The sequence below is a fragment of the Chiloscyllium punctatum genome, chromosome 5, assembly GCF_047496795.1.
Source record: "Chiloscyllium punctatum isolate Juve2018m chromosome 5, sChiPun1.3, whole genome shotgun sequence".
Classification (NCBI taxonomy): Eukaryota; Metazoa; Chordata; class Chondrichthyes; order Orectolobiformes; family Hemiscylliidae; genus Chiloscyllium; species Chiloscyllium punctatum.
Genome location: NC_092743.1, coordinates 42,884,788 through 42,910,384, shown reverse-complemented (window position 1 = coordinate 42,910,384; position 25,597 = coordinate 42,884,788). Strand labels below are relative to the sequence as shown.

Genomic DNA, 25,597 nt, shown 5'->3' with positions numbered 1-25,597 from the left:
CTTGCCTTCTCTGAGGATTGAACTCAGGACCTTCAGATTATGAGACTGACGCGCTGCCTACTGCGCTAAGAAGGCCAGCCGACAGCCGAGGCTCATACCGCGTGCCCAAATAGGCCGGTTTTCAAGGTGCCGCGAGCCACAGAGCAACCCTCGTCAGAAAGCTGCAGCTCCAGTGAGGCCAGGATATCGGCTTTCAATCCACAATCACGCACGTCGCCCGTTACATGCTGGGCTCTGGCCCGTGCAGAGACACGGCCCACTCGCGGTACCGCAGAGCCGTGGCGTCAGGAGCTCGGCAAAGCCCGGTATGTCTTGCGCTTGGCAGGCAACATTCGGCAAAGCCTTTCACTTCTTTGTCTCGATGGCTCCGCTACTGGAGAGCCACGTCACAGCGCACTAAGATCCTTTGCTCAGCACTCCATGCAGGCAAGAAGGGAGGTGCTTCCGTTTACCAAAGAGCCTAAGAAAATGAGGGTTTGCTTAAGGAAAAGAAGGAAGCACTTGTCAGGTATAGACAGGATAGATCGAGTGAATCCGTACAAGAGTGTAAAGACAGTAGGGAAATCAGGAGGGTAAAAAGGGGACCTGAGATAGCTTTGGCAGATAGAGTTAAGGAAAATCCAAAGGGTTTTTGCAAATACATTATAAGAACAAAAGGGTGACTAGGGAGAGAATAGGGCCCCTCGAGGATCAGCACAGCGGCCTTTGTGTCGAGCCGCAGGAGAGGCTGGGCCGATACTAAACGAGTATTTTGCATCAGTGTTTACTGTGGAAAAGGATAGAATGTAGGGAGAAGTATAGAATATAGGGAAATGGATGGTGACATCTTGAAAATTGTCCACATTGCAGAGGAGGAATGCTGGATGCCTTGAAGCGCGTACAAGTGGATCAATGCCCAGGACCTGATCAGGTCTGGGGGAAGCTAAGGAAGTGATTGCTGGGCCCCTTGCTGAGATATTTGTATGGTTGATATAAAATCATGAGGCGTATAGATCGGATAAAGAGAGAAAGTCTTTTCCCTGGGGTGCGGGAGACCAGCACTAGAGGGCAGAGGTTTAGGGTGAGAGGGAAAAGATATGAAAGAGAACTAAGGGGCACCTTTTTCACACAGAGGGTGGTACGTGTATGGAATGAGCTGCCAGAGGAAGTGGCGGAGGCGAGTGCAATTGCAATATTTAAAAGGCATCTGGGTGGCTATATGAATAGGAAGGGTTTGGAGGGATATGGCCCGCGTGCCGGCAGGTACGACTAGATTGGGATGGGATATCTGGTCGGAAAGGTCCGACCGAAGGGTCTCTTTCCGTGACGTACATCTCTATGACTCTATGACTCCTTTCAAGCAAAGTTTTCCCGCGAAGCGGCGCTCTAAACTGCTCGATGACAACTTACTATGTCAACGTCCGGACGAAGGAGTCTTCCATTCCTGTCGGAAAACTGCCTGTGGACTTCTCTTCGTTTCCTCTTCATGAAATCTGGCCTGCACGGGGTGTGCCACTTCCACAATTGCACAAGTTGAACAGCAACGCATCCGAGCAGGTCAGCACTTAGGAAAGGCCCTACCGGTCAGACAGGGCTCGCGGGTGCTGCTTCAGACGAGTGGCGGTTGCTATTTGCATCTCGGCCTGCTTGGCGTGTATCTGAAAGCAGCACTTTGCGGAACCTGACCGCAGGGCTGCAGCTCACGAGGATGAAGGAGAAGCCCTCTTTTTTTGTCTGGTAACAGCCCCAAGTGTTCTCTTTCTCCAAAATACACCTTCTTCTTCTTCTTCTTCTTCTTCAGAGAATTCTGCCTGTTGGTGTGCTGTGACGTCTGCAGTTGCAAACCACGAGCAGCAGGGAGCCCTCTGGAGGAACTTTTTTTTTATTTCAAAAATATACTTTATTCATAAATGATTTGATGGTCTGTACATTGGATCATGCCATACATATGTCCATATTTACAAACACAGATTCGACTTTATTCTTGTCCTTTACAATCCTGTGCATTTTTTCAATCTTGTATATATACATATATTTGGCTGAGGCATCAGCAGAGCCCAAAAAAACGTCTGTATGGGCCCCCTGTTCTTCTTTCGGCAGGCCGATCTTACACGGTGGTCTTTCCCCACCGCGCCTTGGCGGCAGCTGCCCCAAGCTTCAGCGCGTCCCTCAACACGTAGTCTTGGACCTTGGAATGTGCCAGTCTGCAACACTCGGTCGGGGTCAACTCCTTCAGCTGGAAGATCAACAGGTTTCGGACCGCCCAGAGAGCGTCCTTCACCGAGTTGATGATCCTCCAGGCGCAGTTAATGTTCGTCTCGGTGTGAGTCCCGGGGAACAGGCCGTAGAGCACGGAGTCCCGCGTCACGGCGCTGCTCGGGACGAACCTCGACAAGCACCACTGCATTCCTCTCCAGACTTCCTCTGCATAGGCACATTCCAGAAGGAGGTGTGTGACAGTCTCGTCCCCCCCGCAGCCACTTCGAGGGCAGCGTGCGGTGCGGCAGAGAGTCCGGGCGTGCATAAAGGATCTCACAGGCAGAGCCCTTCTCACCACCAGCCAAGCCACGTCTTGGTGCTTGTTGGAAAGTTCTGGCGATGAGGCATTCTGCCAAATGGCTTTGACAGTCTGCTCAGGGAACCGCTCGACAGGATCCGCCCTCTCCTTTTCCCGAAGGGTCTCAAGGACGCTACGTGCTGACCACTTCCTGATGGACTTGTGGTCAAAGGTGTTTTTCCTCATAAATATCTCCACGAAGGACAGGTGATACGGAACGGTCCAACTACTCGGAGCGTTCCGCGGCAGCGAGGCCAGGCCCATCCTTCGCAACACCGGGGACAGGTAGAACCTCAGTACGTAGTGACACTTGGTGTTTGCGTACCGGGGATCCACGCACAGCTTGATGCAGCCACACACAAAGGTGGCCATCAGGGTGAGGGTGGCATTGGGCGTGTTTTTTCCCCCATTGCACCGGTCTTTGTACATTGAGTCTCTTCGGACCCGGTCCATCTTTGATCTCCAAATGAATTGGAAGATGGCCCGGGTGACTGCGGCGGCACAGGTCCTGGGGATAGGCCAGACCTGTGCCACATATAGCAATACTGAGAGTACCTCACACCTGATGACCAGGTTTTTTCCCGCGATGGAGAGCGACCGTTGCCCCCATCTGCCTAGTTTCTGTCTCATCTTCCTGATCCGCTCCTCCCAGGTCTTGGCGCACGCCCCAGCCCCCCCGAACCAAATACCCAGCACCTTCAGGTGGTCAGTCCTGACGGTGAAGGGGATAGAGGATTGGTCGGCCCAGTTCCCGAAGAGCATGGCCTCGCTCTTGCCTCGGTTTACCTTGGCCCCCGAGGCCCGTTCGAACTGGTCGCAGATGCACACGAGTCTGTGCACGGACAGCGGATCCGAGCAGAAAACAGCGACGTCATCCATGTACAGGGAGGCCTTAACCTGCAGGCCCCCGCTGCCAGGAATAGTCACCCCCCTCAGGCTCGCATCCTTCCTGATGGATTCGGCAAATGGCTCTATGCAACACACAAACAAGGCGGGTGAGAGGGGGCATCCCTGCCTGACTCCAGATCTTACAGGGAAGCTATCTGATTCCCACCCATTGATTGAGACTGCACTGACAATGTTGGTGTAGAGCAGTCTGATCCAATTTCCGATTCCCTCCCCAAAGCCCATTTTGGAGAGGACATCCCTCATATATGTATGCGATATCCTGTCAAAGGCTTTCTCCTGGTCCAGGCTGATGAGGCAGGTGTCCACCCCCCTGTCCTGCACGTAGGCGATCGTATCCCTGAGGAGTGCGAGACTCTCAGAGATCTTCCTGCCCGGTACAGCACAGGTTTGGTCCGGGTGGATCACCGATCCCAGAGCAGACCTGACCCGGTTGGCGATGACCTTTGACAGGATTTTGTAGTCTGCATTTAACAGTGAGATCGGTCTCCAATTTCTAATTTCCTCCCTCTCCCCCTTCCGCTTGTAGACGAGGGTGATGATGCCTTTCCTCATGGATTCACTCATGGTACCTGCCCGGAGCATACTGACATACACCTCCAGCAGGTCCTGGCCGATCAAGTCCCAAAGAGCGGAATAAACCTCGACCGGTAAGCCGTCGCTTCCGGGAGTTTTATTCTTTTCGAAGGACTCGAGGGCCTTGGTCAGTTCATCCAGAGATAGCGGCTGGTCCAGCCTCTCTCGTGTTCCGTCATCTAGGACCTCCGTGATAGAGGACAGGAACGACTGGGAGGCCGCGCTGTCGGTCGGCTTCGAGTCATACAGGCTGGCGTAGAAGGATTTGCTGATCCTCATGACGTCAGCCTGAGATGACGTTACCGAGCCATCTTCTTTCTTCAGGCTGCTGAGCACGGAGCTCTCTTTGTGCACCTTCTGGAAGAAGAAACGTGAGCACGTCTCGTCCTGCTCCACCGAGCGGACCCTGGACCGGAAGATTATCCTGGAGGCCTCCGAGGCAAAGAGCGAGGCTTGCTGGCCCTTCACCTCCTTGAGGTCCTCCGTGACATCCACCCCCATCGTCTGCAGCAGGAGCAGGTTCTGCATACTTTCCTGGAGCTGGGACAGTTTTCCCCGCCTCTCTCTCGCCTCCTGGACACCTTTGAGGATAAAGAACCTCTTGATGTTCCCTTTTACCGTTTCCCACCAGTCCGCTGGAGACTCAAAGAGGGGCTTCACGGTTCTCCAACCTGCGTAATCCCTCTTGAGCTCTTCGATGTTTCCCGGGGTCAACAGCTTAGTGTTCAGTTTCCACGTTCCCTTGCCCGCCCGCTGTTCGTCCTGTAGGTGACAGTCGGCCAGCAGGAGGCAGTGGTCAGAGAAGAACACCGGCTTGACGTCGGTGGATCTGACCGAGAGCGTTCGGGACACAAACAGGTAATCTATCCTTGAGCGGATAGACCCGTCTGCCCGTGACCAGGTGTATCTACGCTGCGCTCCGTCTGCAGGGGCGCTGAAGACGTCGTGCAGCTTGGCGTCTTTGACCGTTTCCATCAGGGCCCTGGACGTAGCGTCCGGTTTACTGTCCCCCCCGCCGGATCGTCCATCAGCATCAATGATGCAGTTGAAGTCTCCGGCCAGAATGACCGGCCTGGACGTAGCCAGCAGCAGTGGAAGCTGTTGCAGGACGGCCAACCGTTCACTCTTACCCACTGGGGCGTACACGTTGATTAGTCTCACGGGAGCGTTTCTGTATTTGACGTCCACGACGAGGAGGCGCCCGCCCACCACCTCCTTAACCTCGGAGATGGTGAAGTTGCCTCCCCGCAACAGGATACCCAGGCCGGAGGCGCGGCTATCGTTGCCCCCCGACCACACTGACGGCCCGTGGGCCCACAAGCTCGACCATCTCCTGTAACTGCTGAGGTGCGGTATCCCGCACTCCTGCAGAAACAGGACATCGGCTTTGACGTTGGCCAGGAAGGCCAGCGTTGAAACACATCGCGTAGCCGCTTTAATGCTACGCACATTTATGCTGGCAATTTTAAACCCCATTTTAACAGTTTGCGGGGTTACCAGTGTCCATTTTCTTCTGGTCTTGCTCCAGTGGGGTAGCTGCGTGCATCCCCGTGGTGACAGCAAACTGCTGGACCTTCCCAGGGCTGAGGTAGTTGTCCGGCTCCACGCTGGAGTCATTTCCCCGCTCTGGTGTCATCGTGTCAGACCCAGGGTCCGCATCGCCCCGTTCTCCATCTGACATCAGGGCTGTCACTGGGACGCTGCTCCCAGTTCCCTGGAGCTGTGGGCCGGTGGGTACCCCTTGGTTCTCACCGGGTAGGGGGAGGCCTTCACCCATCCCCTCAGAGGGATCGTCTTTTCCTTCTTGGGCGGTGTTGCCCTCCTTTCTCCCCACGGCGCTCTGCCTCTTCCTCCGGAGGCGACCCTTCTTGCGCCCGTCCTCACCCTCGGAGGAGCTGCCTGTATCCTCCTCTTGGAGGTGTCTCTTCCCCCTTCGCTTGGTGGCTTTGGGGCCCTCGAGAGGTTTCCTTTTCCTGTTTTTAACGATAATCCACTGCTCTGCCTCCTTTGATCCCTCCTCTTCCATTTCCTCCGTCAGTCTTGCAGGAGCTTGGGTCGGCTGCTGCATCTCCCCGCTGTCTGCTGCCTGCTCCTCTACAACTTTCCCTTCCTTCTGGGTGCCTCCAGGCACCGTTCCTTTGCTGATTCGCGGTACCTCGTTAGACTTTGTCGGTCCGCGGCTCGTGTTGCCACCTCCGGCCATCTGTGCGTAGGTGGCGGCTCCTCGTCTCGGGCAGGCCTTGTACATGTGGCCCGCCTCCCCGCACAGGTTGCAGCTCTTTTCCTCCCGACAGTCCTTTGTCAAGTGACCCTCCTGTTTGCAGTTCCTGCAGACGGTCACTTTGCAATCCACCGCCACATGTCCCGGCTTCCCGCAGGTTCGGCACACTTTGGGCTGCCCTGCATATGTCAGGTAGCCTCTGCTCCCTCCGATTGCGAAGCTCGAGGGTGGGTGGAGGATGTTCCCACTGTCATCGGCCCTCAGAGTTACCTTGACCTGCCTCTTACTGGTCCAGATCCCAAAGGGGTCGATCACATCGGTGGCTTCTCCCTCGACTTGGACGTACCTTCCCAGGAAGGTCAGGACATCAGCCGCTGGAACGTAGGGGTTGTACATATGGATTGTAACAACCCGGTTCCTCTGTGCAGGAAGCACACACAATGGCGTCGCCGACAAGATGGAGAACAGCGGCTCCCCTTCCTTCTCCTTGAAGACCTTCAGGAGCTGTTCGCACTGCTTCACGCTTCTGAAGGTCACATCGAAGTAGCCTGCCCCAGGGAAATCCTGCAGGCAGTACACGTTTTTTTTTTTTTATTTCAAAAATATACTTTATTCATAAATGATTTGATGGTCTGTACATTGGATCATGCCATACATATGTCCATATTTACAAACACAGATTCGACTTTATTCTTGTCCTTTACAATCCTGTGCATTTTTTCAATCTTGTATATATACATATATTTGGCTGAGGCATCAGCAGAGCCCAAAAAAACATCTGTATGGGCCCCCTGTTCTTCTTTCGGCAGGCCGATCTTACACAGTGGTCTTTCCCCACCGCGCCTTGGCGGCAGCTGCCCCAAGCTTCAGCGCGTCCCTCAACACGTAGTCTTGGACCTTGGAATGTGCCAGTCTGCAACACTCGGTCGGGGTCAACTCCTTCAGCTGGAAGATCAACAGGTTTCGGACCGCCCAGAGAGCGTCCTTCACCGAGTTGATGATCCTCCAGGCGCAGTTAATGTTCGTCTCGGTGTGAGTCCCGGGGAACAGGCCGTAGAGCACGGAGTCCCGCGTCACGGCGCTGCTCGGGACGAACCTCGACAAGCACCACTGCATTCCTCTCCAGACTTCCTCTGCATAGGCACATTCCAGAAGGAGGTGTGTGACAGTCTCGTCCCCCCCGCAGCCACTCCGAGGGCAGCGTGCGGTGCGGCAGAGAGTCCGGGCGTGCATAAAGGATCTCACAGGCAGAGCCCTTCTCACCACCAGCCAAGCCACGTCTTGGTGCTTGTTGGAAAGTTCTGGCGATGAGGCATTCTGCCAAATGGCTTTGACAGTCTGCTCAGGGAACCGCTCGACAGGATCCGCCCTCTCCTTTTCCCGAAGGGTCTCAAGGACGCTACGTGCTGACCACTTCCTGATGGACTTGTGGTCAAAGGTGTTTTTCCTCATAAATATCTCCACGAAGGACAGGTGATACGGAACGGTCCAACTACTCGGAGCGTTCCGCGGCAGCGAGGCCAGGCCCATCCTTCGCAACACCGGGGACAGGTAGAACCTCAGTACGTAGTGACACTTGGTGTTTGCGTACCGGGGATCCACGCACAGCTTGATGCAGCCACACACAAAGGTGGCCATCAGGGTGAGGGTGGCATTGGGCGTGTTTTTTCCCCCATTGCACCGGTCTTTGTACATTGAGTCTCTTCGGACCCGGTCCATCTTTGATCTCCAAATGAATTGGAAGATGGCCCGGGTGACTGCGGCGGCACAGGTCCTGGGGATAGGCCAGACCTGTGCCACATATAGCAATACTGAGAGTACCTCACACCTGATGACCAGGTTTTTTCCCGCGATGGAGAGCGACCGTTGCCCCCATCTGCCTAGTTTCTGTCTCATCTTCCTGATCCGCTCCTCCCAGGTCTTGGCGCACGCCCCAGCCCCCCCGAACCAAATACCCAGCACCTTCAGGTGGTCAGTCCTGACGGTGAAGGGGATAGAGGATTGGTCGGCCCAGTTCCCGAAGAGCATGGCCTCGCTCTTGCCTCGGTTTACCTTGGCCCCCGAGGCCCGTTCGAACTGGTCGCAGATGCACACGAGTCTGTGCACGGACAGCGGATCCGAGCAGAAAACAGCGACGTCATCCATGTACAGGGAGGCCTTAACCTGCAGGCCCCCGCTGCCAGGAATAGTCACCCCTCTCAGGCTCGCATCCTTCCTGATGGATTCGGCAAATGGCTCTATGCAACACACAAACAAGGCGGGTGAGAGGGGGCATCCCTGCCTGACTCCAGATCTTACAGGGAAGCTATCTGATTCCCACCCATTGATTGAGACTGCACTGACAATGTTGGTGTAGAGCAGTCTGATCCAATTTCCGATTCCCTCCCCAAAGCCCATTTTGGAGAGGACATCCCTCATATATGTATGCGATATCCTGTCAAAGGCTTTCTCCTGGTCCAGGCTGATGAGGCAGGTGTCCACCCCCCTGTCCTGCACGTAGGCGATCGTATCCCTGAGGAGTGCGAGACTCTCAGAGATCTTCCTGCCCGGTACAGCACAGGTTTGGTCCGGGTGGATCACCGATCCCAGAGCAGACCTGACCCGGTTGGCGATGACCTTTGACAGGATTTTGTAGTCTGCATTTAACAGTGAGATCGGTCTCCAATTTCTAATTTCCTCCCTCTCCCCCTTCCGCTTGTAGACGAGGGTGATGATGCCTTTCCTCATGGATTCACTCATGGTACCTGCCCGGAGCATACTGACATACACCTCCAGCAGGTCCTGGCCGATCAAGTCCCAAAGAGCGGAATAAACCTCGACCGGTAAGCCGTCGCTTCCGGGAGTTTTATTCTTTTCGAAGGACTCGAGGGCCTTGGTCAGTTCATCCAGAGATAGCGGCTGGTCCAGCCTCTCTCGTGTTCCGTCATCTAGGACCTCCGTGATAGAGGACAGGAACGACTGGGAGGCCGCGCTGTCGGTCGGCTTCGAGTCATACAGGCTGGCGTAGAAGGATTTGCTGATCCTCATGACGTCAGCCTGAGATGACGTTACCGAGCCATCTTCTTTCTTCAGGCTGCTGAGCACGGAGCTCTCTTTGTGCACCTTCTGGAAGAAGAAACGTGAGCACGTCTCGTCCTGCTCCACCGAGCGGACCCTGGACCGGAAGATTATCCTGGAGGCCTCCGAGGCGAAGAGCGAGGCTTGCTGGCCCTTCACCTCCTTGAGGTCCTCCGTGACATCCACCCCCATCGTCTGCAGCAGGAGCAGGTTCTGCATACTTTCCTGGAGCTGGGACAGTTTTCCCCGCCTCTCTCTCGCCTCCTGGACACCTTTGAGGATAAAGAACCTCTTGATGTTCCCTTTTACCGTTTCCCACCAGTCCGCTGGAGACTCAAAGAGGGGCTTCACGGTTCTCCAACCTGCGTAATCCCTCTTGAGCTCTTCGATGTTTCCCGGGGTCAACAGCTTAGTGTTCAGTTTCCACGTTCCCTTGCCCGCCCGCTGTTCGTCCTGTAGGTGACAGTCGGCCAGCAGGAGGCAGTGGTCAGAGAAGAACACCGGCTTGACGTCGGTGGATCTGACCGAGAGCGTTCGGGACACAAACAGGTAATCTATCCTTGAGCGGATAGACCCGTCTGCCCGTGACCAGGTGTATCTACGCTGCGCTCCGTCTGCAGGGGCGCTGAAGACGTCGTGCAGCTTGGCGTCTTTGACCGTTTCCATCAGGGCCCTGGACGTAGCGTCCGGTTTACTGTCCCCCCCGCCGGATCGTCCATCAGCATCAATGATGCAGTTGAAGTCTCCGGCCAGAATGACCGGCCTGGACGTAGCCAGCAGCAGTGGAAGCTGTTGCAGGACGGCCAACCGTTCACTCTTACCCACTGGGGCGGACACGTTGATTAGTCTCACGGGAGCGTTTCTGTATTTGACGTCCACGACGAGGAGGCGCCCGCCCACCACCTCCTTAACCTCGGAGATGGTGAAGTTGCCTCCCCGCAACAGGATACCCAGGCCGGAGGCGCGGCTATCGTTGCCCCCCGACCACACTGACGGCCCGTGGGCCCACAAGCTCGACCATCTCCTGTAACTGCTGAGGTGCGGTATCCCGCACTCCTGCAGAAACAGGACATCGGCTTTGACGTTGGCCAGGAAGGCCAGCGTTGAAACACATCGCGTAGCCGCTTTAATGCTACGCACATTTATGCTGGCAATTTTAAACCCCATTTTAACAGTTTGCGGGGTTACCAGTGTCCATTTTCTTCTGGTCTTGCTCCAGTGGGGTAGCTGCGTGCATCCCCGTGGTGACAGCAAACTGCTGGACCTTCCCAGGGCTGAGGTAGTTGTCCGGCTCCACGCTGGAGTCATTTCCCCGCTCTGGTGTCATCGTGTCAGACCCAGGGTCCGCATCGCCCCGTTCTCCATCTGACATCAGGGCTGTCACTGGGACGCTGCTCCCAGTTCCCTGGAGCTGTGGGCCGGTGGGTACCCCTTGGTTCTCACCGGGTAGGGGGAGGCCTTCACCCATCCCCTCAGAGGGATCGTCTTTTCCTTCTTGGGCGGTGTTGCCCTCCTTTCTCCCCACGGCGCTCTGCCTCTTCCTCCGGAGGCGACCCTTCTTGCGCCCGTCCTCACCCTCGGAGGAGCTGCCTGTATCCTCCTCTTGGAGGTGTCTCTTCCCCCTTCGCTTGGTGGCTTTGGGGCCCTCGAGAGGTTTCCTTTTCCTGTTTTTAACGATAATCCACTGCTCTGCCTCCTTTGATCCCTCCTCTTCCATTTCCTCCGTCTGTCTTGCAGGAGCTTGGGTCGGCTGCTGCATCTCCCCGCTGTCTGCTGCCTGCTCCTCTACAACTTTCCCTTCCTTCTGGGTGCCTCCAGGCACCGTTCCTTTGCTGATTCGCGGTACCTCGTTAGACTTTGTCGGTCCGCGGCTCGTGTTGCCACCTCCGGCCATCTGTGCGTAGGTGGCGGCTCCTCGTCTTGGGCAGGCCTTGTACATGTGGCCCGCCTCCCCGCACAGGTTGCAGCTCTTTTCCTCCCGACAGTCCTTTGTCAAGTGACCCTCCTGTTTGCAGTTCCTGCAGATGGTCACTTTGCAATCCACCGCCACGTGTCCCGACTTCCCGCAGGTTCGGCACACTTTGGGCTGCCCTGCATATGTCAGGTAGCCTCTGCTCCCTCCGATTGCGAAGCTCGAGGGTGGGTGGAGGATGTTCCCACTGTCATCGGCCCTCAGAGTTACCTTGACCTGCCTCTTACTGGTCCAGATCCCAAAGAGCCCTCTGGAGGAACACAACATCCACGCAGTCAGTCAGCACTCACTTGAACGTGTCGCAAGTCTCCAATCAGTCAGACAGCGCTCTCGAGTGCTACCTCACACTTGTTGTGACTGCTGGCGCCGATCGGTTCGTTTGGATTCTGGAATCTCAGAGCGTCTCGCTGGCGATTCTTTCGGCGGCACCGTGTTTTCCAGAAGACTTCGCGCACGTGCTGCTGCTGCTGCTGCTCGGATGTGTCGATAGTCGCGTCGCGTTGTTCGGTTGAATACAGCGTGCAATCTCGAGAGGAAATCGCCTGCTGCTCTCAGCTCATCCTTCCGAAGCACCAAGGGGGCTAAGCAAGTGCACAGCGTAGGGGAATTAGCTCAAATGGTAGAGCGCTCGCTTTGCATGCGAGAGGTAGTGGGATCGATGCCCACATTCTCCACAGTGCTTTTCCTGGGGAGACGCAAGCAGTGTGACCCTCGCGTGAACCCTGCGTGTGGCTCCAGTCTTTGCTGCTGCACAGATAGCACGATGGTGAGTTTACAAAATGCTGTGCAGAAAAACAAGTTGAGCACGTGTCGCCCAGATGTTAAACCTTCCAGCGACGCGTTTGCTCTGGTGTGGTCAGTTCAAAGCAGGCGTGAAGCCGTCCAAAGCAAATATTATTGCCCGCGGAGAGAAAGAAAACGCGTAAGGTGACAAAGGCCACAGTCTTGCCTTCTCTGAGGATTAAACTCAGGACCTTCAGATTATGAGACTGACGCGCTGCCTACTGCGCTAAGAAGGCCAGCCGACAGCCGAGGCTCATACCGCGTGCCCAAATAGGCCGGTTTTCAAGGTGCTGCGAGCCACAGAGCAACCCTCGTCAGAAAGCTGCAGCTCGAGTGAGGCCAGGATATCGGCTTTCAATCCACAATCACGCACCTCGCCCGTTACATGCTGGGCTCTGGCCCGTGCAGAGACACGGCCCACTCGCGGTGCCGCAGAGCCGTGGCGTCAGGAGCGCGGCAAAGCCCGGTATGTCTTGCGCTTGGCAGGCAACATTCGGCAAAGCCTTTCACTTCTTTGTCTCGATGGCTCCGCTACTGGAGAGCCACGTCACAGCGCACTAAGATCCTTTGCTCAGCACTCCATGCAGGCAAGAAGGGAGGTGCTTCCGTTTACCAAAGAGCCTAAGAAAATGAGGGTTTGCTTCAGGAAAAGAAGGAAGCACATGTCAGGTATAGACAGGATAGATCGAGTGAATCCGTACAAGAGTGTAAAGACAGTAGGGAAATCAGGAGGGTAAAAAGGGGACCTGAGATAGCTTTGGCAGAGAGAGTTAAGGAAAATCCAAAGGGTTTTTGCAAATACATTATAAGGACAAAAGGGTGACTAGGGAGAGAAGAGGGCCCCTCGAGGATCAGCACAGCGGCCTTTGTGTCGAGCCGCAGGAGAGGCTGGGCCGATACTAAACGAGTATTTTGCATCAGTGTTTACTGTGGAAAAGGATAGAATGTAGGGAGAAGTACAGAATATAGGGAAATGGATGGTGACATCTTGAAAATTGTCCACATTGCAGAGGAGGAATGCTGGATGCCTTGAAGCGCGTACAAGTGGATCAATGCCCAGGACCTGATCAGGTCTGGGGGAAGCTAAGGAAGTGATTGCTGGGCCCCTTGCTGAGATATTTGTATGGGTGATATAAAATCATGAGGCGTATAGATCGGATAAATAGACAAAGTCTTTTCCCTGGGGTGCGGGAGACCAGCACTAGAGGGCAGAGGTTTAGGGTGAGAGGGAAAAGATATGAAAGAGAACTAAGGGGCACCTTTCTCACACCGAGGGTGGTACGTGTATGGAATGAGCTGCCAGAGGAAGTGGCGGAGGCGAGTACAATTGCAACATTTAAAAGGCACCTGGGTGGCTATATGAATAGGAAGGGTTTGGAGGGATATGGCCCGGGTGCCGGCAGGTACGACTAGATTGGGATGGGATATCTGGTCGGAAAGGTCCGACCGAAGGGTCTCTTTCCGTGACGTACATCTCTATGACTCCTTTCAAGCAAAGTTTTCCCGCGAAGCGGCGCTCTAAACTGCTCGATGTCAACTTACTATGTCAACGTCCGGACGAAGGAGTCTTCCATTCCTGTCGGAAAACTGCCTGTGGACTTCTCTTCGTTTCCTCTTCATGAAATCTGGCCTGCACGGGGTGTGCCACTTCCACAATTGCACAAGTTGAACAGCAACGCATCCGAGCAGGTCAGCACTTAGGAAAGGCCCTACCGGTCAGACAGGGCTCGCGGGTGCTGCTTCAGACGAGTGGCGGTTGCTATTTGCATCTCGGCCTGCTTGGCGTGTATCTGAAAGCAGCACTTTGCGGAACCTGACCGCAGGGCTGCAGCTCACGAGGATGAAGGAGAAGCCCTCTTTTTTTGTCTGGTAACAGCCCCAAGTGTTCTCTTTCTCCAAAATACACCTTCTTCTTCTTCTTCTTCAGAGAATTCTGCCTGTTGGTGTGCTGTGACGTCTGCAGTTGCAAACCACGAGCAGCAGGGAGCCCTCTGGAGGAACTTTTTTTTTTATTTCAAAAATATACTTTATTCATAAATGATTTGATGGTCTGTACATTGGATCATGCCATACATATGTCCATATTTACAAACACAGATTCGACTTTATTCTTGTCCTTTACAATCCTGTGCATTTTTTCAATCTTGTATATATACATATATTTGGCTGAGGCATCAGCAGAGCCCAAAAAAACGTCTGTATGGGCCCCCTGTTCTTCTTTCGGCAGGCCGATCTTACACGGTGGTCTTTCCCCACCGCGCCTTGGCGGCAGCTGCCCCAAGCTTCAGCGCGTCCCTCAACACGTAGTCTTGGACCTTGGAATGTGCCAGTCTGCAACACTCGGTCGGGGTCAACTCCTTCAGCTGGAAGATCAACAGGTTTCGGACCGCCCAGAGAGCGTCCTTCACCGAGTTGATGATCCTCCAGGCGCAGTTAATGTTCGTCTCGGTGTGAGTCCCGGGGAACAGGCCGTAGAGCACGGAGTCCCGCGTCACGGCGCTGCTCGGGACGAACCTCGACAAGCACCACTGCATTCCTCTCCAGACTTCCTCTGCATAGGCACATTCCAGAAGGAGGTGTGTGACAGTCTCGTCCCCCCCGCAGCCACTTCGAGGGCAGCGTGCGGTGCGGCAGAGAGTCCGGGCGTGCATAAAGGAACTCACAGGCAGAGCCCTTCTCACCACCAGCCAAGCCACGTCTTGGTGCTTGTTGGAAAGTTCTGGCGATGAGGCATTCTGCCAAATGGCTTTGACAGTCTGCTCAGGGAACCGCTCGACAGGATCCGCCCTCTCCTTTTCCCGAAGGGTCTCAAGGACGCTACGTGCTGACCACTTCCTGATGGACTTGTGGTCAAAGGTGTTTTTCCTCATAAATTTCTCCACGAAGGACAGGTGATACGGAACGGTCCAACTACTCGGAGCGTTCCGCGGCAGCGAGGCCAGGCCCATCCTTCGCAACACCGGGGACAGGTAGAACCTCAGTACGTAGTGACACTTGGTGTTTGCGTACCGGGGATCCACGCACAGCTTGATGCAGCCACACACAAAGGTGGCCATCAGGGTGAGGGTGGCATTGGGCGTGTTTTTTCCCCCATTGCACCGGTCTTTGTACATAGAGTCTCTTCGGACCCGGTCCATCTTTGATCTCCAAATGAATTGGAAGATGGCCCGGGTGACTGCGGCGGCACAGGTCCTGGGGATAGGCCAGACCTGTGCCACATATAGCAATACTGAGAGTACCTCACACCTGATGACCAGGTTTTTTCCCGCGATGGAGAGCGACCGTTGCCCCCATCTGCCTAGAGAGCCCTCTGGAGGAACACAACATCCACGCAGTCAGTCAGCACTCACTTGAACGTGTCGCAAGTCTCCAATCAGTCAGACAGCGCTCTCGAGTGCTACCTCACACTTGTTGTGACTGCTGGCGCCGATCGGTTCGTTTGGATTCTGGAATCTCAGAGCGTCTCGCTGGCGATTCTTTCGGCGGCACCGTGTTTTCCAGAAGACTTCGCGCACGTGCTGCTGCTGCTGCTGCTCGGATGTGTCGATAGTCGCGTCGCGTTGTTCGGTTGAATACAGCGTGCAATCTCGAGAGGAAATCGCCTGCTGCTCTCAGCTCATCCTTCCGAAGCACCATGGGGGCTAAGCAAGTGCACAGCGTAGGGGAATTAGCTCAAATGGTAGAGCGCTCGCTTTGCATGCGAGAGGTAGTGGGATCGATGCCCACATTCTCCACAGTGCTTTTCCTGGGGAGACGCAAGCAGTGTGACCCCTGCGTGTGGCTCCAGTCTTTGCTGCTGCACAGATAGCACGATGGTGAGTTTACAAAATGCTGTGCAGAAAAACAAGTTGAGCACGTGTCGCCCAGATGTTAAACCTTCCAGCGACGCGTTTGCTCTGGTGTGGTCAGTTCAAAGCAGGCGTGAAGCCGTCCAAAGCAAATATTATTGCCCGCGGAGAGAAAGAAAACGCGTAAGGTGACAAAGGCCACAGTCTTGCCTTCTCTGAGGATTAAACTCAGGACCTTCAGATTATGAGACTGACGCGCTGCCTACTGCGCTAAGAAGGCCAGCCGACAGCCGAGGCTCATACCGCGTGCCCAAATAGGCCGGTTTTCAAGGTGCTGCGAGCCACAGAGCAACCCTCGTCAGAAAGCTGCAGCTCGAGTGAGGCCAGGATATCGGCTTTCAATCCACAATCACGCACCTCGCCCGTTACATGCTGGGCTCTGGCCCGTGCAGAGACACGGCCCACTCGCGGTGCCGCAGAGCCGTGGCGTCAGGAGCGCGGCAAAGCCCGGTATGTCTTGCGCTTGGCAGGCAACATTCGGCAAAGCCTTTCACTTCTTTGTCTCGATGGCTCCGCTACTGGAGAGCCACGTCACAGCGCACTAAGATCCTTTGCTCAGCACTCCATGCAGGCAAGAAGGGAGGTGCTTCCGTTTACCAAAGAGCCTAAGAAAATGAGGGTTTGCTTCAGGAAAAGAAGGAAGCACATGTCAGGTATAGACAGGATAGATCGAGTGAATCCGTACAAGAGTGTAAAGACAGTAGGGAAATCAGGAGGGTAAAAAGGGGACCTGAGATAGCTTTGGCAGAGAGAGTTAAGGAAAATCCAAAGGGTTTTTGCAAATACATTATAAGGACAAAAGGGTGACTAGGGAGAGAAGAGGGCCCCTCGAGGATCAGCACAGCGGCCTTTGTGTCGAGCCGCAGGAGAGGCTGGGCCGATACTAAACGAGTATTTTGCATCAGTGTTTACTGTGGAAAAGGATAGAATGTAGGGAGAAGTACAGAATATAGGGAAATGGATGGTGACATCTTGAAAATTGTCCACATTGCAGAGGAGGAATGCTGGATGCCTTGAAGCGCGTACAAGTGGATCAATGCCCAGGACCTGATCAGGTCTGGGGGAAGCTAAGGAAGTGATTGCTGGGCCCCTTGCTGAGATATTTGTATGGGTGATATAAAATCATGAGGCGTATAGATCGGATAAATAGACAAAGTCTTTTCCCTGGGGTGCGGGAGACCAGCACTAGAGGGCAGAGGTTTAGGGTGAGAGGGAAAAGATATGAAAGAGAACTAAGGGGCACCTTTCTCACACCGAGGGTGGTACGTGTATGGAATGAGCTGCCAGAGGAAGTGGCGGAGGCGAGTACAATTGCAACATTTAAAAGGCACCTGGGTGGCTATATGAATAGGAAGGGTTTGGAGGGATATGGCCCGGGTGCCGGCAGGTACGACTAGATTGGGATGGGATATCTGGTCGGAAAGGTCCGACCGAAGGGTCTCTTTCCGTGACGTACATCTCTATGACTCCTTTCAAGCAAAGTTTTCCCGCGAAGCGGCGCTCTAAACTGCTCGATGTCAACTTACTATGTCAACGTCCGGACGAAGGAGTCTTCCATTCCTGTCGGAAAACTGCCTGTGGACTTCTCTTCGTTTCCTCTTCATGAAATCTGGCCTGCACGGGGTGTGCCACTTCCACAATTGCACAAGTTGAACAGCAACGCATCCGAGCAGGTCAGCACTTAGGAAAGGCCCTACCGGTCAGACAGGGCTCGCGGGTGCTGCTTCAGACGAGTGGCGGTTGCTATTTGCATCTCGGCCTGCTTGGCGTGTATCTGAAAGCAGCACTTTGCGGAACCTGACCGCAGGGCTGCAGCTCACGAGGATGAAGGAGAAGCCCTCTTTTTTTGTCTGGTAACAGCCCCAAGTGTTCTCTTTCTCCAAAATACACCTTCTTCTTCTTCTTCTTCTTCTTCAGAGAATTCTGCCTGTTGGTGTGCTGTGACGTCTGCAGTTGCAAACCACGAGCAGCAGGGAGCCCTCTGGAGGAACTTTTTTTTTTATTTCAAAAATATACTTTATTCATAAATGATTTGATGGTCTGTACATTGGATCATGCCATACATATGTCCATATTTACAAACACAGATTCGACTTTATTCTTGTCCTTTACAATCCTGTGCATTTTTTCAATCTTGTATATATACATATATTTGGCTGAGGCATCAGCAGAGCCCAAAAAAACGTCTGTATGGGCCCCCTGTTCTTCTTTCGGCAGGCCGATCTTACACGGTGGTCTTTCCCCACCGCGCCTTGGCGGCAGCTGCCCCAAGCTTCAGCGCGTCCCTCAACACGTAGTCTTGGACCTTGGAATGTGCCAGTCTGCAACACTCGGTCGGGGTCAACTCCTTCAGCTGGAAGATCAACAGGTTTCGGACCGCCCAGAGAGCGTCCTTCACCGAGTTGATGATCCTCCAGGCGCAGTTAATGTTCGTCTCGGTGTGAGTCCCGGGGAACAGGCCGTAGAGCACGGAGTCCCGCGTCACGGCGCTGCTCGGGACGAACCTCGACAAGCACCACTGCATTCCTCTCCAGACTTCCTCTGCATAGGCACATTCCAGAAGGAGGTGTGTGACAGTCTCGTCCCCCCCGCAGCCACTTCGAGGGCAGCGTGCGGTGCGGCAGAGAGTCCGGGCGTGCATAAAGGATCTCACAGGCAGAGCCCTTCTCACCACCAGCCAAGCCACGTCTTGGTGCTTGTTGGAAAGTTCTGGCGATGAGGCATTCTGCCAAATGGCTTTGACAGTCTGCTCAGGGAACCGCTCGACAGGATCCGCCCTCTCCTTTTCCCGAAGGGTCTCAAGGACGCTACGTGCTGACCACTTCCTGATGGACTTGTGGTCAAAGGTGTTTTTCCTCATAAATTTCTCCACGAAGGACAGGTGATACGGAACGGTCCAACTACTCGGAGCGTTCCGCGGCAGCGAGGCCAGGCCCATCCTTCGCAACACCGGGGACAGGTAGAACCTCAGTACGTAGTGACACTTGGTGTTTGCGTACCGGGGATCCACGCACAGCTTGATGCAGCCACACACAAAGGTGGCCATCAGGGTGAGGGTGGCATTGGGCGTGTTTTTTCCCCCATTGCACCGGTCTTTGTACATAGAGTCTCTTCGGACCCGGTCCATCTTTGATCTCCAAATGAATTGGAAGATGGCCCGGGTGACTGCGGCGGCACAGGTCCTGGGGATAGGCCAGACCTGTGCCACATATAGCAATACTGAGAGTACCTCACACCTGATGACCAGGTTTTTTCCCGCGATGGAGAGCGACCGTTGCCCCCATCTGCCTAGAGAGCCCTCTGGAGGAACACAACATCCACGCAGTCAGTCAGCACTCACTTGAACGTGTCGCAAGTCTCCAATCAGTCAGACAGCGCTCTCGAGTGCTACCTCACACTTGTTGTGACTGCTGGCGCCGATCGGTTCGTTTGGATTCTGGAATCTCAGAGCGTCTCGCTGGCGATTCTTTCGGCGGCACCGTGTTTTCCAGAAGACTTCGCGCACGTGCTGCTGCTGCTGCTGCTCGGATGTGTCGATAGTCGCGTCGCGTTGTTCGGTTGAATACAGCGTGCAATCTCGAGAGGAAATCGCCTGCTGCTCTCAGCTCATCCTTCCGAAGCACCATGGGGGCTAAGCAAGTGCACAGCGTAGGGGAATTAGCTCAAATGGTAGAGCGCTCGCTTTGCATGCGAGAGGTAGTGGGATCGATGCCCACATTCTCCACAGTGCTTTTCCTGGGGAGACGCAAGCAGTGTGACCCTCGCGTGAACCCTGCGTGTGGCTCCAGTCTTTGCTGCTGCACAGATAGCACGATGGTGAGTTTACAAAATGCTGTGCAGAAAAACAAGTTGAGCACGTGTCGCCCAGATGTTAAACCTTCCAGCGACGCGTTTGCTCTGGTGTGGTCAGTTCAAAGCAGGCGTGAAGCCGTCCAAAGCAAATATTATTGCCCGCGGAGAGAAAGAAAACGCGTAAGGTGACAAAGGCCACAGTCTTGCCTTCTCTGAGGATTAAACTCAGGACCTTCAGATTATGAGACTGACGCGCTGCCTACTGCGCTAAGAAGGCCAGCCGACAGCCGAGGCTCATACCGCGTGCCCAAATAGGCCGGTTTTCAAGGTGCTGCGAGCCACAGAGCAACCCTCGTCAGAAAGCTGCAGCTCGAGTGAGGCCAGGATATCGGCTTTCAATCCACAATCACGCACCTCGCCCGTTACATGCTGGGCTCTGGCCCGTGCAGAGACACGGCCCACTCGCGGTGCCGCAGAGCCGTGGCGTCAGGAGCGCGGCAAAGCCCGGTATGTCTTGCGCTTGGCAGGCAACATTCGGCAAAGCCTTTCACTTCTTTGTCTCGATGGCTCCGCTACTGGAGAGCCACGTCACAGCGCACTAAGATCCTTTGCTCAGCACTCCATGCAGGCAAGAAGGGAGGTGCTTCCGTTTACCAAAGAGCCTAAGAAAATGAGGGTTTGCTTCAGGAAAAGAAGGAAGCACATGTCAGGTATAGACAGGATAGATCGAGTGAATCCGTACAAGAGTGTAAAGACAGTAGGGAAATCAGGAGGGTAAAAAGGGGACCTGAGATAGCTTTGGCAGAGAGAGTTAAGGAAAATCCAAAGGGTTTTTGCAAATACATTATAAGGACAAAAGGGTGACTAGGGAGAGAAGAGGGCCCCTCGAGGATCAGCACAGCGGCCTTTGTGTCGAGCCGCAGGAGAGGCTGGGCCGATACTAAACGAGTATTTTGCATCAGTGTTTACTGTGGAAAAGGATAGAATGTAGGGAGAAGTACAGAATATAGGGAAATGGATGGTGACATCTTGAAAATTGTCCACATTGCAGAGGAGGAATGCTGGATGCCTTGAAGTGCGTACAAGTGGATCAATGCCCAGGACCTGATCAGGTCTGGGGGAAGCTAAGGAAGTGATTGCTGGGCCCCTTGCTGAGATATTTGTATGGGTGATATAAAATCATGAGGCGTATAGATCGGATAAATAGACAAAGTCTTTTCCCTGGGGTGCGGGAGACCAGCACTAGAGGGCAGAGGTTTAGGGTGAGAGGGAAAAGATATGAAAGAGAACTCAGGGGCACCTTTCTCACACAGAGGGTGGTACGTGTATGGAATGAGCTGCCAGAGGAAGTGGCGGAGGCGAGTACAATTGCAACATTTAAAAGGCACCTGGGTGGCTATATGAATAGGAAGGGTTTGGAGGGATATGGCCCGGGTGCCGGCAGGTACGACTAGATTGGGATGGGATATCTGGTCGGAAAGGTCCGACCGAAGGGTCTCTTTCCGTGACGTACATCTCTATGACTCCTTTCAAGCAAAGTTTTCCCGCGAAGCGGCGCTCTAAACTGCTCGATGTCAACTTACTATGTCAACGTCCGGACGAAGGAGTCTTCCATTCCTGTCGGAAAACTGCCTGTGGACTTCTCTTCGTTTCCTCTTCATGAAATCTGGCCTGCACGGGGTGTGCCACTTCCACAATTGCACAAGTTGAACAGCAACGCATCCGAGCAGGTCAGCACTTAGGAAAGGCCCTACCGGTCAGACAGGGCTCGCGGGTGCTGCTTCAGACGAGTGGCGGTTGCTATTTGCATCTCGGCCTGCTTGGCGTGTATCTGAAAGCAGCACTTTGCGGAACCTGACCGCAGGGCTGCAGCTCACGAGGATGAAGGAGAAGCCCTCTTTTTTCGTCTGGTAACAGCCCCAAGTGTTCTCTTTCTCCAAAATACACCTTCTTCTTCTTCTTCTTCTTCTTCAGAGAATTCTGCCTGTTGGTGTGCTGTGACGTCTGCAGTTGCAAACCACGAGCAGCAGGGAGCCCTCTGGAGGAACTTTTTTTTTTATTTCAAAATATACTTTATTCATAAATGATTTGATGGTCTGTACATTGGATTATGCCATACATATGTCCATATTTACAAACACAGATTCGACTTTATTCTTGTCCTTTACAATCCTGTGCATTTTTTCAATCTTGTATATATACATATATTTGGCTGAGGCATCAGCAGAGCCCAAAAAAACGTCTGTATGGGCCCCCTGTTCTTCTTTCGGCAGGCCGATCTTACACAGTGGTCTTTCCCCACCGCGCCTTGGCGGCAGCTGCCCCAAGCTTCAGCGCGTCCCTCAACACGTAGTCTTGGACCTTGGAATGTGCCAGTCTGCAACACTCGGTCGGGGTCAACTCCTTCAGCTGGAAGATCAACAGGTTTCGGACCGCCCAGAGAGCGTCCTTCACCGAGTTGATGATCCTCCAGGCGCAGTTAATGTTCGTCTCGGTGTGAGTCCCGGGGAACAGGCCGTAGAGCACGGAGTCCCGCGTCACGGCGCTGCTCGGGACGAACCTCGACAAGCACCACTGCATTCCTCTCCAGACTTCCTCTGCATAGGCACATTCCAGAAGGAGGTGTGTGACAGTCTCGTCCCCCCCGCAGCCACTTCGAGGGCAGCGTGCGGTGCGGCAGAGAGTCCGGGCGTGCATAAAGGATCTCACAGGCAGAGCCCTTCTCACCACCAGCCAAGCCACGTCTTGGTGCTTGTTGGAAAGTTCTGGCGATGAGGCATTCTGCCAAATGGCTTTGACAGTCTGCTCAGGGAACCGCTCGACAGGATCCGCCCTCTCCTTTTCCCGAAGGGTCTCAAGGACGCTACGTGCTGACCACTTCCTGATGGACTTGTGGTCAAAGGTGTTTTTCCTCATAAATATCTCCACGAAGGACAGGTGATACGGAACGGTCCAACTACTCGGAGCGTTCCGCGGCAGCGAGGCCAGGCCCATCCTTCGCAACACCGGGGACAGGTAGAACCTCAGTACGTAGTGACACTTGGTGTTTGCGTACCGGGGATCCACGCACAGCTTGATGCAGCCACACACAAAGGTGGCCATCAGGGTGAGGGTGGCATTGGGCGTGTTTTTTCCCCCATTGCACCGGTCTTTGTACATAGAGTCTCTTCGGACCCGGTCCATCTTTGATCTCCAAATGAATTGGAAGATGGCCCGGGTGACTGCGGCGGCACAGGTCCTGGGGATAGGCCAGACCTGTGCCACATATAGCAATACTGAGAGTACCTCACACCTGATGACCAGGTTTTTTCCCGCGATGGAGAGCGACCGTTGCCCCCATCTGCCTAGAGAGCCCTCTGGAGGAACTTTTTTTTTTATTTCAAAAATATACTTTATTCATAAATGATTTGATGGTCTGTACATTGGATCATGCCATACATATGTCCATATTTACAAACCCAGATTCGACTTTATTCTTGTCCTTTACAATCCTGTGCATTTTTTCAATCTTGTATATATACATACATTTGGCTGAGGCATCAGCAGAGCCCAAAAAAACGTCTGTATGGGCCCCCTGTTCTTCTTTCGGCAGGCCGATCTTACACGGTGGTCTTTCCCCACCGCGCCTTGGCGGCAGCTGCCCCAAGCTTCAGCGCGTCCCTCAACACGTAGTCTTGGACCTTGGAATGTGCCAGTCTGCAACACTCGGTCGGGGTCAACTCCTTCAGCTGGAAGATCAACAGGTTTCGGACCGCCCAGAGAGCGTCCTTCACCGAGTTGATGATCCTCCTGGCGCAGTTAATGTTCGTCTCGGTGTGAGTCCCGGGGAACAGGCCGTAGAGCACGGAGTCCCGCGTCACGGCGCTGCTCGGGACGAACCTCGACAAGCACCACTGCATTCCTCTCCAGACTTCCTCTGCATAGGCACATTCCAGAAGGAGGTGTGTGACAGTCTCGTCCCCCCCGCAGCCACTTCGAGGGCAGCGTGCGGTGCGGCAGAGAGTCCGGGCGTGCATAAAGGATCTCACAGGCAGAGCCCTTCTCACCACCAGCCAAGCCACGTCTTGGTGCTTGTTGGAAAGTTCTGGCGATGAGGCATTCTGCCAAATGGCTTTGACAGTCTGCTCGGGGAACCGCTCGACAGGATCCGCCCTCTCCTTTTCCCGAAGGGTCTCAAGGACGCTACGTGCTGACCACTTCCTGATGGACTTGTGGTCAAAGGTGTTTTTCCTCATAAATTTCTCCACGAAGGACAGGTGATACGGGACGGTCCAACTACTCGGAGCGTTCCGCGGCAGCGAGGCCAGGCCCATCCTTCGCAACACCGGGGACAGGTAGAACCTCAGTACGTAGTGACACTTGGTGTTTGCGTACCGGGGATCCACGCACAGCTTGATGCAGCCACACACAAAGGTGGCCATCAGGGTGAGGGTGGCATTGGGCGTGCTTTTTCCCCCATTGCACCGGTCTTTGTACATAGAGTCTCTTCGGACCCGGTCCATCTTTGATCTCCAAATGAATTGGAAGATGGCCCGGGTGACTGCGGCGGCACAGGTCCTGGGGATAGGCCAGACCTGTGCCACATATAGCAATACTGAGAGTACCTCACACCTGATGACCAGGTTTTTTCCCGCGATGGAGAGCGACCGTTGCCCCCATCTGCCTAGTTTCTGTCTCATCTTCCTGATCCGCTCCTCCCAGGTCTTGGCGCACGCCCCAGCCCCCCCGAACCAAATACCCAGCACCTTCAGGTGGTCAGTCCTGACGGTGAAGGGGATAGAGGATTGGTCGGCCCAGTTCCCGAAGAGCATGGCCTCGCTCTTGCCTCGGTTTACCTTGGCCCCCGAGGCCCGTTCGAACTGGTCGCAGATGCACACGAGTCTGTGCACGGACAGCGGATCCGAGCAGAAAACAGCGACGTCATCCATGTACAGGGAGGCCTTAACCTGCAGGCCCCCGCTGCCAGGAATAGTCACCCCTCTCAGGCTCGCATCCTTCCTGATGGATTCGGCAAATGGCTCTATGCAACACACAAACAAGGCGGGTGAGAGGGGGCATCCCTGCCTGACTCCAGATCTTACAGGGAAGCTATCTGATTCCCACCCATTGATTGAGACTGCACTGACAATGTTGGTGTAGAGCAGTCTGATCCAATTTCCGATTCCCTCCCCAAAGCCCATTTTGGAGAGGACATCCCTCATATATGTATGCGATATCCTGTCAAAGGCTTTCTCCTGGTCCAGGCTGATGAGGCAGGTGTCCACCCCCCTGTCCTGCACGTAGGCGATCGTATCCCTGAGGAGTGCGAGACTCTCAGAGATCTTCCTGCCCGGTACAGCACAGGTTTGGTCCGGGTGGATCACCGATCCCAGAGCAGACCTGACCCGGTTGGCGATGACCTTTGACAGGATTTTGTAGTCTGCATTTAACAGTGAGATCGGTCTCCAATTTCTAATTTCCTCCCTCTCCCCCTTCCGCTTGTAGACGAGGGTGATGATGCCTTTCCTCATGGATTCACTCATGGTACCTGCCCGGAGCATACTGACATACACCTCCAGCAGGTCCTGGCCGATCAAGTCCCAAAGAGCGGAATAAACCTCGACCGGTAAGCCGTCGCTTCCGGGAGTTTTATTCTTTTCGAAGGACTCGAGGGCCTTGGTCAGTTCATCCAGAGATAGCGGCTGGTCCAGCCTCTCTCGTGTTCCGTCATCTAGGACCTCCGTGATAGAGGACAGGAACGACTGGGAGGCCGCGCTGTCGGTCGGCTTCGAGTCATACAGGCTGGCGTAGAAGGATTTGCTGATCCTCATGACGTCAGCCTGAGATGACGTTACCGAGCCATCTTCTTTCTTCAGGCTGCTGAGCACGGAGCTCTCTTTGTGCACCTTCTGGAAGAAGAAACGTGA

The 25,597-nt window shown here is 54.5% G+C and overlaps 7 non-coding genes across 7 annotated transcripts; 3 read left to right on the top strand and 4 right to left on the bottom strand.

Moving 5' to 3' along the window:
• Positions 1-2: 2 nt before the first annotated feature.
• trnam-cau (transfer RNA methionine (anticodon CAU)) lies at positions 3-75 on the bottom strand. Its single transcript has one exon. It is a non-coding gene; the product is annotated as a tRNA-Met (tRNA).
• Positions 76-11,869: 11,794 nt separating this feature from the next.
• On the top strand, positions 11,870-11,942 carry trnaa-ugc (transfer RNA alanine (anticodon UGC)). The gene has a single exon. It is a non-coding gene; the product is annotated as a tRNA-Ala (tRNA).
• A 272-nt stretch (positions 11,943-12,214) lies between these two features.
• Positions 12,215-12,287, bottom strand: trnam-cau (transfer RNA methionine (anticodon CAU)). The gene has a single exon. It is a non-coding gene; the product is annotated as a tRNA-Met (tRNA).
• A 3,425-nt stretch (positions 12,288-15,712) lies between these two features.
• Positions 15,713-15,785, top strand: trnaa-ugc (transfer RNA alanine (anticodon UGC)). The gene has a single exon. It is a non-coding gene; the product is annotated as a tRNA-Ala (tRNA).
• Positions 15,786-16,046: 261 nt separating this feature from the next.
• Positions 16,047-16,119, bottom strand: trnam-cau (transfer RNA methionine (anticodon CAU)). The gene has a single exon. It is a non-coding gene; the product is annotated as a tRNA-Met (tRNA).
• Positions 16,120-19,550: 3,431 nt separating this feature from the next.
• On the top strand, positions 19,551-19,623 carry trnaa-ugc (transfer RNA alanine (anticodon UGC)). The gene has a single exon. It is a non-coding gene; the product is annotated as a tRNA-Ala (tRNA).
• Positions 19,624-19,895: 272 nt separating this feature from the next.
• On the bottom strand, positions 19,896-19,968 carry trnam-cau (transfer RNA methionine (anticodon CAU)). The gene has a single exon. It is a non-coding gene; the product is annotated as a tRNA-Met (tRNA).
• Between the last annotated feature and the right edge of the window lie 5,629 nt (positions 19,969-25,597).